The sequence below is a fragment of the Triticum urartu genome, chromosome 3A (assembly GCF_056163025.1).
Source record: "Triticum urartu cultivar PI428250 chromosome 3A, HENAU_Tu73, whole genome shotgun sequence".
Classification (NCBI taxonomy): domain Eukaryota; kingdom Viridiplantae; phylum Streptophyta; class Magnoliopsida; order Poales; family Poaceae; genus Triticum; species Triticum urartu.
In genome coordinates this window covers 311,335,344-311,344,590 of record NC_141875.1, presented here as the reverse complement: position 1 = coordinate 311,344,590, position 9,247 = coordinate 311,335,344, and positions in this window count along the sequence as shown.

Genomic DNA, 9,247 nt, shown 5'->3' with positions numbered 1-9,247 from the left:
AAGTAACTAACACCCAACAAGATCCTAAAGGCTTTACTTGGCACTTTGTTGAAACAAAAGCAATAAAACATGATCAATACAGTAGAATAATATTGTGAACACACAAAAACAGTAAGTAAAAGTGTTGGATTATCTCCCAACAAGCGTGTTTCTTTAATGTCTTTTAAGCTAGGCATGATGATTTCAATGATGCTCGCATAAAAGATAATTATTGAAACATAAAGAGAGCATCATGAAGCACATGACAAACACATTTAATTCTAACCCACTTCCTATGCATAGGGATTTTTTGAGCAAACAATTTATGGGAACAAGAATCAACTAGCATAGGAAGGAAAAACAAGCATAACCTCAAGATTTTCAACACATAGAGAGGGAACTTGATATTATTGTAATTCCTACTAGCATAAGTTCCGCCCTCATAATAATTTTCAGTAGCATAATGAAGAAATTCAACAATATAGCCATCACATAAAGCATTCGTTTATATTGAACGGTGGAGCTGTAAGTTGGAACAAAGCGTCGTGGCGGGATCTATGTGTGAAGCGGAGTACATAGTTGCTTCGGAAGCAGCAAATGAAGGAGTCTGGATGAAGGAGTTCATATCCGATCTAGGTGTCATACCTAGTGCATCGGGTCCAATGAAAATCTTTTGTGACAATACTGGTGCAATTGCCTTGGCAAAGGAATCCAGATTTCACAAAAGAACCAAGCACATCAAGAGATGCGTGAATTCCATCCGGGATCAAGTCCAGGTGGGAGACATAGATATTTGCAAGATACATACAGATCTGAATGTTGCAGACCCTTGACTAAGCATCTTCCACGAGCAAAACATGATCAGCACCAAGACTCCATGGGTGTTAGAATCATTACTGTGTAATCTAGATTATTGACTCTAGTGCAAGTGGGAGACTGAAGGAAATATGCCCTAGAGGCAATAATAAAGTTATTATTTATTTCCTAATATCATGATAAATGTTTATTATTCATGCTAGAATTCTATTAACCGGGAACATAATACATGTGTGAATACATGGACAAACATAGTGTCACTACTATGCCTCTACTTGACTAGCTCGTTGATCAAAGATGGTTGAGTTTCCTAGCCATAGACATGAGTTGTCATTTGATCAACGGGATCACATCATTAGGAGAATGATGTGATTGACATGACCCATTCCATTAGCTTACCACTTGATCATTTAGTTTACTGCTATTACTTTCTTCATGACTTATACATGTTCCTATGACTATGAGATTATGCAACTCTCGATTACCAGAAGAACACTTTGTGTGCTACCAAACGTCACAACGTAACTGGGTGATTATAAAGGTTCTCTACAGGTGTCTCCGATGGTGAACGTTGAGTTGGCATAGATTGAGAATAGGATTTGTCACTCCGATTGTCGGAGAGGTATCTCTGGGCCCTCTCGGTAATGCACATCACTATAAGCCTTGCAAAAAATGTGACTAATGAGATAGTTACAGGATGATGCATTACGTAACGAGTAAAGAGACCTACCGGTAACGAGATTGAACTAGGTATTGAGATACCGACGATCGAATCTCGGGCAAGTAACATACCGATGACCAAAGGAACAACGTATGGTGTTATGTGGTTTGACCGATGAAGATCTTTGTAGAATATGTAGGAGCCAATATGAGCATCCAGGCTCCACTATTGGTTATTGATCAGAGACATGTCAGTGTCATGTCTACATAGTTCTCGAACCCGTAGGGTTAGCACGCTTAAAGTTCTGTGACGATCAGTATTATGAGTTTATATGTTTTGATGTACCGAAGGTAGTTCGGAGTCCCAGATATGATCATGGACATGACAAGGAGTCTCAAAATGGTCAAGACATAAAGATTGATATATTGGAAGCCTACATTTGGACATCGGAAGAGTTCCGGGTGAAATCGAGATTTTACCGGAGTGCCGGAGGGGTTACCGGAATCCCCCAGGGGTTAATGGGCCTTGTTGGGCCCTAGTCGAGAGAGAGAGGGGCCGGCCAAGGCAGGCCATGCGTCCCCTCCCCCTCTGGTCCGGATTGGACTAGGAAGGGGGGCAGCGCCCCCTTTCTTTCTCCTTCTCCCCCTTCCTTTCCCCCTCCTACTAGGAGTAGGAAAGAGGGGAGTCCTACTCCTACTAGGAGGACTCCTCCTCCTGGCGTGCCCTACAGGGCCTGCTGGCCTCCCCCCTTGCTCCTTTATATACAGGGGCAGGGGCACCCTAGAACACACAAGTTGATCATTGATCTGTCCCAGCCGTGTGCGGTGGCCCCCTTCCACCATAATCCACCTCGGTCATATCGTAGCGGTGCTTAGGCGAAGCCCTGCGTCGGTAGCTTCATCAACATCGTCACCACGCCGCCGTGCTGACGAAACTCTCCCTCGAGCTCTATTGTATCGTGAGTTCGCGGGACGTCACCAAGCTGAACGTGTGCTGAACACGGAGGTGCCGTACGTTCGGTACTGAGGATCGGTTGATCGTGAAGACGTATGACTACATCAACCGCGTTGTCATAACGCTTCCGCTTAATGGTCTACGAGAGTACATGGACAACACTCTCCCCTCTCGTTGTTATCCATCACCATCATCTTGCGTGTGCGTAGGAATTTTTTTGAAATTACTACGTTCCCCAACAGTGGCATCCGAGCCAGGTTTATGCGTAGATGTTATATGCACGAGTAGAACACAAGTGAGTTGTGGGAGATACAAGTCATATTGCTTACCAACATGTCATACTTTGGTTCAGCAGTATTGATGGATGAAGCGGCCCGGACAGACATTACGCGTACGCTTATGCGAGACTGGTTCTACCGACATGCTTTGCACATAGGTGGCTGGCGGGTGTCAGTTTCTCCAACTTTAGTTCAACCAAGTGTGACTACGCCCGGTCCTTGTTGAAGGTTAAAACAACACTAACTTGACAAACTATCATTGTGGTTTTGATGCGTAGGTAAGAACGGTTCTTGCTCAACTCGTAGCAGCCACGTAAAACTTGCAACAACAAAGTAGAGGACGACTAACTTGTTTTTGCAGGGCATGTGGTGATGTGATATGGTCAAGGCATGATGCTATATTTTATTGTATGAGATGATCATGTTTTGTAACAGAGTTATCGGCAACTGGCAGGAGCCATATGGTTATCGCTTTATTGTATGAAAGGCAATTGCCATGTAATTGCTTTACTTTATCACTAAGCGGTAGTGATAGTCGTAGAAGCAATAGTTGGCGAGACGACAACGATGCTACGATGGAGATCAAGGTGTCGTGCCGGTGACAATGGTGATCATGACGGTGCTTTGGAGATGGAGATCAAAGGCGCAAGATGATGATGGCCATATCATATCACTTATATTGATTGCATGTGATGTTTATCCTTTATGCATCTTATTCTGCTTTGATTGACGGTAGCATTATAAGATGATCTCTCACTAAAAATTTCAAGGTACAAGTGTTCTCCCTGAGTATGCACAATTGCAAAAGATCGTCGCGCCGAGACACCACGTGATGATCGGGTGTGATAAGCTCAACGTTCTTATACAACAGGTGCAAGCCAGTTTTGCACACGCATAATACTCGGGTTAAACTTGACGAGCCTAGCATATGCAAATATGGCCTCGGAACACTGAGACCGAAAGGTCGAGCATGCATCATATAGTAGATATGATCAACATAGTGATGTTCACCAATGAAAACTATTCCATTTCATGTGATGATCGTTTATGGTTTAGTTGATTTGGATCACGTGATCACTTAGATGATTAGAGAGATATCTATCTAAGTGGGAGTTCTTAAGTAATATGATTAACTGAACTTAAATTTATCATGAACTTAGTACCTGATAGTATTTTGATTGTCTATGTTGTTGTAGACAGATGGCCCGTGCTGTTGTTCCGTTGAATTTTAATGGGTTCCTTGAGAAAGCAAAGTTGAAAGATGATGGTAGCAATTACACGGACTGGGTCCATAATTTGAGGATTATCCTCATTGCTGCACAGAAGAATTACGTCCTGGAAGCACTGCTGGCTGGCAGGCCTGCTGCAGATGCTTCTAATGACGTTAGAACGTCTGGCAGAGCAAAGCTGATGACTACTCGATAATTCAGTGTGCCATGCTTTACAGCTTAGAATCGGGACTTCAACAACGTTTTGAACGTCATAGAGCATATGAGATGTTCCAGGAGTTGAAGTTAATATTTCAAGCAAATGCCCGGATTGAGAGATATGAAGTCTCCAATAAGTTCTACAGCTGCAAGATGGAGGAGAATAGTTCTGTCAATGAACAAATACTCAGAATTTCTGGGTACCATAATCACTTGACTCAACTGGGAGTTAATCTTCCTGTTGATAGTGTCATTAACAGAGTTCTTCAATCACTACCACTAAGCTACAAGAGCTTCGTGATGAACTATAATATGCAAGGGATGGATAAGATAATTCCCGAGCTCTTCGCAATGCTAAAGGCTACGGAAGTAGAAATAAAGAAGGAGCATCAAGTGTTGATGGTCAACAAGACCACCCGTTTCAAGAAAAAGGGTAAAAGGGAAGAAGAAGGTGAACTTCAAAAAGAACGGAAAACAAGTTGCTGCTCAGGAGAAGAAACCAAAGTCTGGACCTAAGCCTGAGACTGAGTGCTTCTACTGCAAACAGGCTGGTCACTGGAAGCGGAACTGCCCCAAGTATTTGGCGGATAAGAAGGATGGCGAAGTGAACAAAGGTATATGTGATATACATGTTATTGATGTGTATCTTACTAGAGCTCGCAGTAGCACCTGGGTATTTGATACTAGTTCTGTTGCTAATATTTGCAACTCGAAACAGGGACTATGGATTGAGCGAAGATTGGTTAAGGACGAGGTGACGATGCTCGTGGGAAATGGTCCAAAGTCGATGTGATCGCCGTCGGCACGCTACATCTACATCTACCTTCGGGATTAATTTTAGACATGAATAATTGTTATTTGGTGCCAGCATTAAGCATGAACATTATATCTGGATCTTGTTTGATGCGAGATGGTTATTCATTTAAATCTGAGAATAATGGTTGTTCTATTTATATGAATAATATATTTTATGGTCATGCACCCTTGAAGATGGTCTATTTGTGTTAAATCTTGATAGTAGTAATACACATATTCATAATGTTGAAGCCAAAAGATGCAGAGTTGATAATGATAGTGCAACTTATTTGTGGCACTGACGTTTAGGTCATATTGGTGTAAAGCGCATGAAGAAACTCCATTCTGATGGACTTTTGGAATCACTTGGTACTTCTGAACCATGCCTCATGGGCAAGATGACTAAAACGCCGTTCTCCGGAACAATGGAGCGAGCAACAGATTTGTTGAAAATCATACATACTGATGTATGTGGTCCAATGAATATTGAGGCTCGCGGCGGGTATCGTTATTTTCTCACCTTCACAGATGATTTCAGCAGATATGGGTATATCTACTTAATGAAAAATAAGTCTGAAACATTTGAAAAGTTCAAAGAATTTCATAGTGAAGTGGAAAATCGTCGTAACAAGAAAATAAAGTTTCTACGATTTGATCGTGGAGGAGAATATTTGAGTTACGAGTTTGGTCTACATTTGAAACAATGCGGAATAGTTTCGCAACTCACGCCACCCGGAACACCACAGTGTAATGGTGTGTCCGGACGTCATAATCGTACTTTACTAGATATGGTGCGATCTAGGATGTCTCTTACTGATTTTACCGCTATCATTTTGGGGTTATGCTTTAGAGATGGCTGCATTCACATTGAACAGGGCACCATCGAAATCCGTTGAGACAACGCCTTATGAACTATGGTCTGGCAAGAAACCAAAGTTGTCGTTTCTTAAAGTTTGGGGCTGCGATTCTTATGTAAAAAAGCTTCAACCTGATAAGCTCGAACCCAAATCAGAGAAATGTGTCTTCATAGGATACCCAAAAGAAACTATTGGGTACACCTTCTATCACAGATCCGAAGGCAAGATATTTGTTGCTAAGAATGGATCCTTTCTAGAGAAGGAGTTTCTCTCGAAAGAAGTGAGTGGGAGGAAAGTAGAACTTGATGAGGTAACTGTACCTGCTCCCTTATTGGAAAGTAGTTCATCACAGAAACCGGTTCCTGTGACACCTACACCAATTAGTGAGGAAGCTAACGATGATGATCATGAAACCTCAGATCAAGTTACTACCAAACCTCGTAGGTCAACCAGAGTAAGATCCGCACTAGAGTGGTATGGTAATCCTGTTCTGGAAGTCATGTTACTTGACCATGATGAACCTACGAACTATGAAGAAGCGATGGTGAGCCCAGTTTACGCAAAATGGCTTAAGGCCATGAAATCTGAGATGGGATCCATGTATGAGAACAAAGTGTGGACTTTGGTTGACTTGCCCGATGATCGGCAAGCCATCGAGAATAAATGGATCTTCAACAAGAAGACTGACACTGACGGTAATGTTATTGTCTACAAAGCTCGACCTGTTGAGAAAGTTTTTCGACAAGTTCAAGGGGTTGACTATGATGAGACTTTCTCACCCGTAGCGATGCTTAAGTCTATCCGAATCATGTTAGCAATTGCCGCATTTTATGATTATGAGATTTGGCAAATGGATGTCAAAACTGAATTCCTAAATGGATTTCTGGAAGAAGAGTTGTATATGATGCAACCAGAAGGTTTTGTCAATCCAAAGGGTGCTAACAAAGTGTGCAAGCTCCAGCGATCCATTTATGGACTGGTGCAAGCCTATCAGAGTTGGAATAAACGTTTTGATAGTGTGATCAAAGCATATGGTTTTATCGAGACTTTTGGAGAAGCCTGTATTTACAAGAAAGTAAGTGGGATCTCTGTAGCATTTCTAATATTATATGTGGATGACATATTATTGATTGGAAATGATATAGAATTTCTGGATTGCGTAAAAGGATACTTGAATAAGAGTTTTTCAATGAAAGACCTCGGAGAAGCTGCTTATATATTGGGCATCAAGATCTATAGAGATAGATCAAGATGCTTAATTGTACTTTCACAAAGCACATACCTTGATAAAGTTTTGAAGAAGTTCAAAATGGGTCAAGCAAAGAAAGGGTTCTTGCCTGTGTTACAAGGTGTGAAGTTGAGTAAGACTCAATGCCCGACCACTGCAGAAGATAGAGAGAAAATGAAAAATGTTCCCTATGCTTCAGCCATAGGCTCTATCATGTATTTAATGCTGTGTACCAGACCTGATGTGTGCCTTGCTATTAGTTTAGCTGGGAGGTACCAAAGTAATCCAAGAGTGGATCACTGGACAGTGGTCAAGAACATCCTGAGATACCTGAAAAGGACTATGGATATGTTTCTCGTTTATGGAGGTGACAAAGAGCTCGTCATAAATGGTTACGTCGATGCAAGCTTTGACACTGATCCGGACGATTCTAAATCGCAAATCGGATATGTGTTTATATTGAACGGTGGAGCTGTAAGTTGGAGCAATTCTAAACAAAGCGTCGTGGCGGGATCTACGTGTCAAGTGGAGTACATAGCTGCTTCAGAAGCAGCAAATGAAGGAGTCTGGATGAAGGAGTTCATATCCGATCTAGGTGTCATACCTAGTGCATCGGGTCCAATGAAAATCTTTTCTGACAATACTGGTGCAATTGCGTTGGCAAAGGAATCCAGATTTCACAAAAGAACCAAGCACATCAAGAGATGCTTCAATTCCATCCGAGATCAAGTCCAGGTGGGAGACATAGAGATTTGCAAGATACATACGGATCTGAATGTAGCAGACCCGTTGACTAAGCATCTTCCACGAGCAAAACATGATCAGCACCAAGACTCCATCGGTGTTAGAATCATTACTGTGTAATCTGGATTATTGACTCTAGTGCAAGTGGGAGACTGAAGGAAATATGCCCTATAGGCAATAATAAAGTTATTATTTATTCCCTCATATCATGATAAATGTTTATTATTCATGCTAGAATTGTATTAACCGGAAACATAATACATGTGTGAATACATGGACAAACATAGTGTCACTAGTATGCCTCTACTTGACTAGCTCATTGATCAAAGATGGTTGAGTTTCCTAGCCATAGACATGAGTTGTCATTTGATCAACGGGATCACATCATTAGGAGAATGATGTGATTGACATGACCCATTCCATTAGCTTAGCACTTGATCGTTTAGTTTACTGCTATTGCTTTCTTCATGACTTATACATGTTCCTATGACTATGAGATTATGCAACTCCCGATTACCGGAAGAACACTTTGTGTGCTACCAAATGTCACAATGTAACTGGGTGATTATAAAGGTGCTCTACAGGTGTCTTCGATGGTGATTGTTGAGTTGGCATAGATTGAGAATAGGATTTGTCACTCCGATTGTCGGAGAGGTATCCCTGGGCCCTCTCGGTAATGCACATCACTATAAGCCTTGCTGATAGAGGCAAAGGTGTCCCGTCTTTCGATGAGATGGTAGCTAACGTTTTAGAGGAAGTCGACTTTGACGATCCGACTACGAACGTGCGAGGACGTCGCGCCTTAGCAATCGCTAAACCAACTCCGAGGGGTTATTGACCATGCCGGAGCACGATCAACCAGACCACGAGGGCCTGTTTCCTGCGAGCAAACGAAGAACAAGCAAGAAACTGAGATTGCAATTTGGATATTGCGAATATAAGATGAAAGCTTTATTGATCAAGGTGGGGTTCTGTGACGTCTTGGTCTGGTCGTTGGACACAAACGAAGTACGCGAAGTTGCAGCTATGGCCAACTTTTAATCTAAACAAAACTCAAAGTCTAAACGTTGCCCTAAGGGCTGTATATATGGAGGAGAGAGGGGAATTTCGTGTCCCTTGGAGGAGGGGTCCGAAACCAACCCTAACTCTTGTTTTCCCACACATACAGACTCTAAAAACAGCCTATACTTAAGTATTTCGAAAATACATGGGCCTGGCCCAATAATAAGGTGACGCGGCACCTAAAATAGCCTCTGCACAAAATTTATGAAGTGGCATCTTGTATATTTCGTCCAAGGCTTCATGCACTCCTTATGGTAGCTTCAAAGTCCTGAAATCATCACTTGTAACTCCGTTCTTGATCCCCTTGCGCATGCCATCATCTCCATGCTTGAACTGGTTCCAAGGTTCATCTTTCTTGTCCAAGCTAGGCCCTTCATTTGTAAGCAAAACAAATGTATCCAATTTAGGCAGCATCATATTCTCATGAACATTAGAATCATTACCAA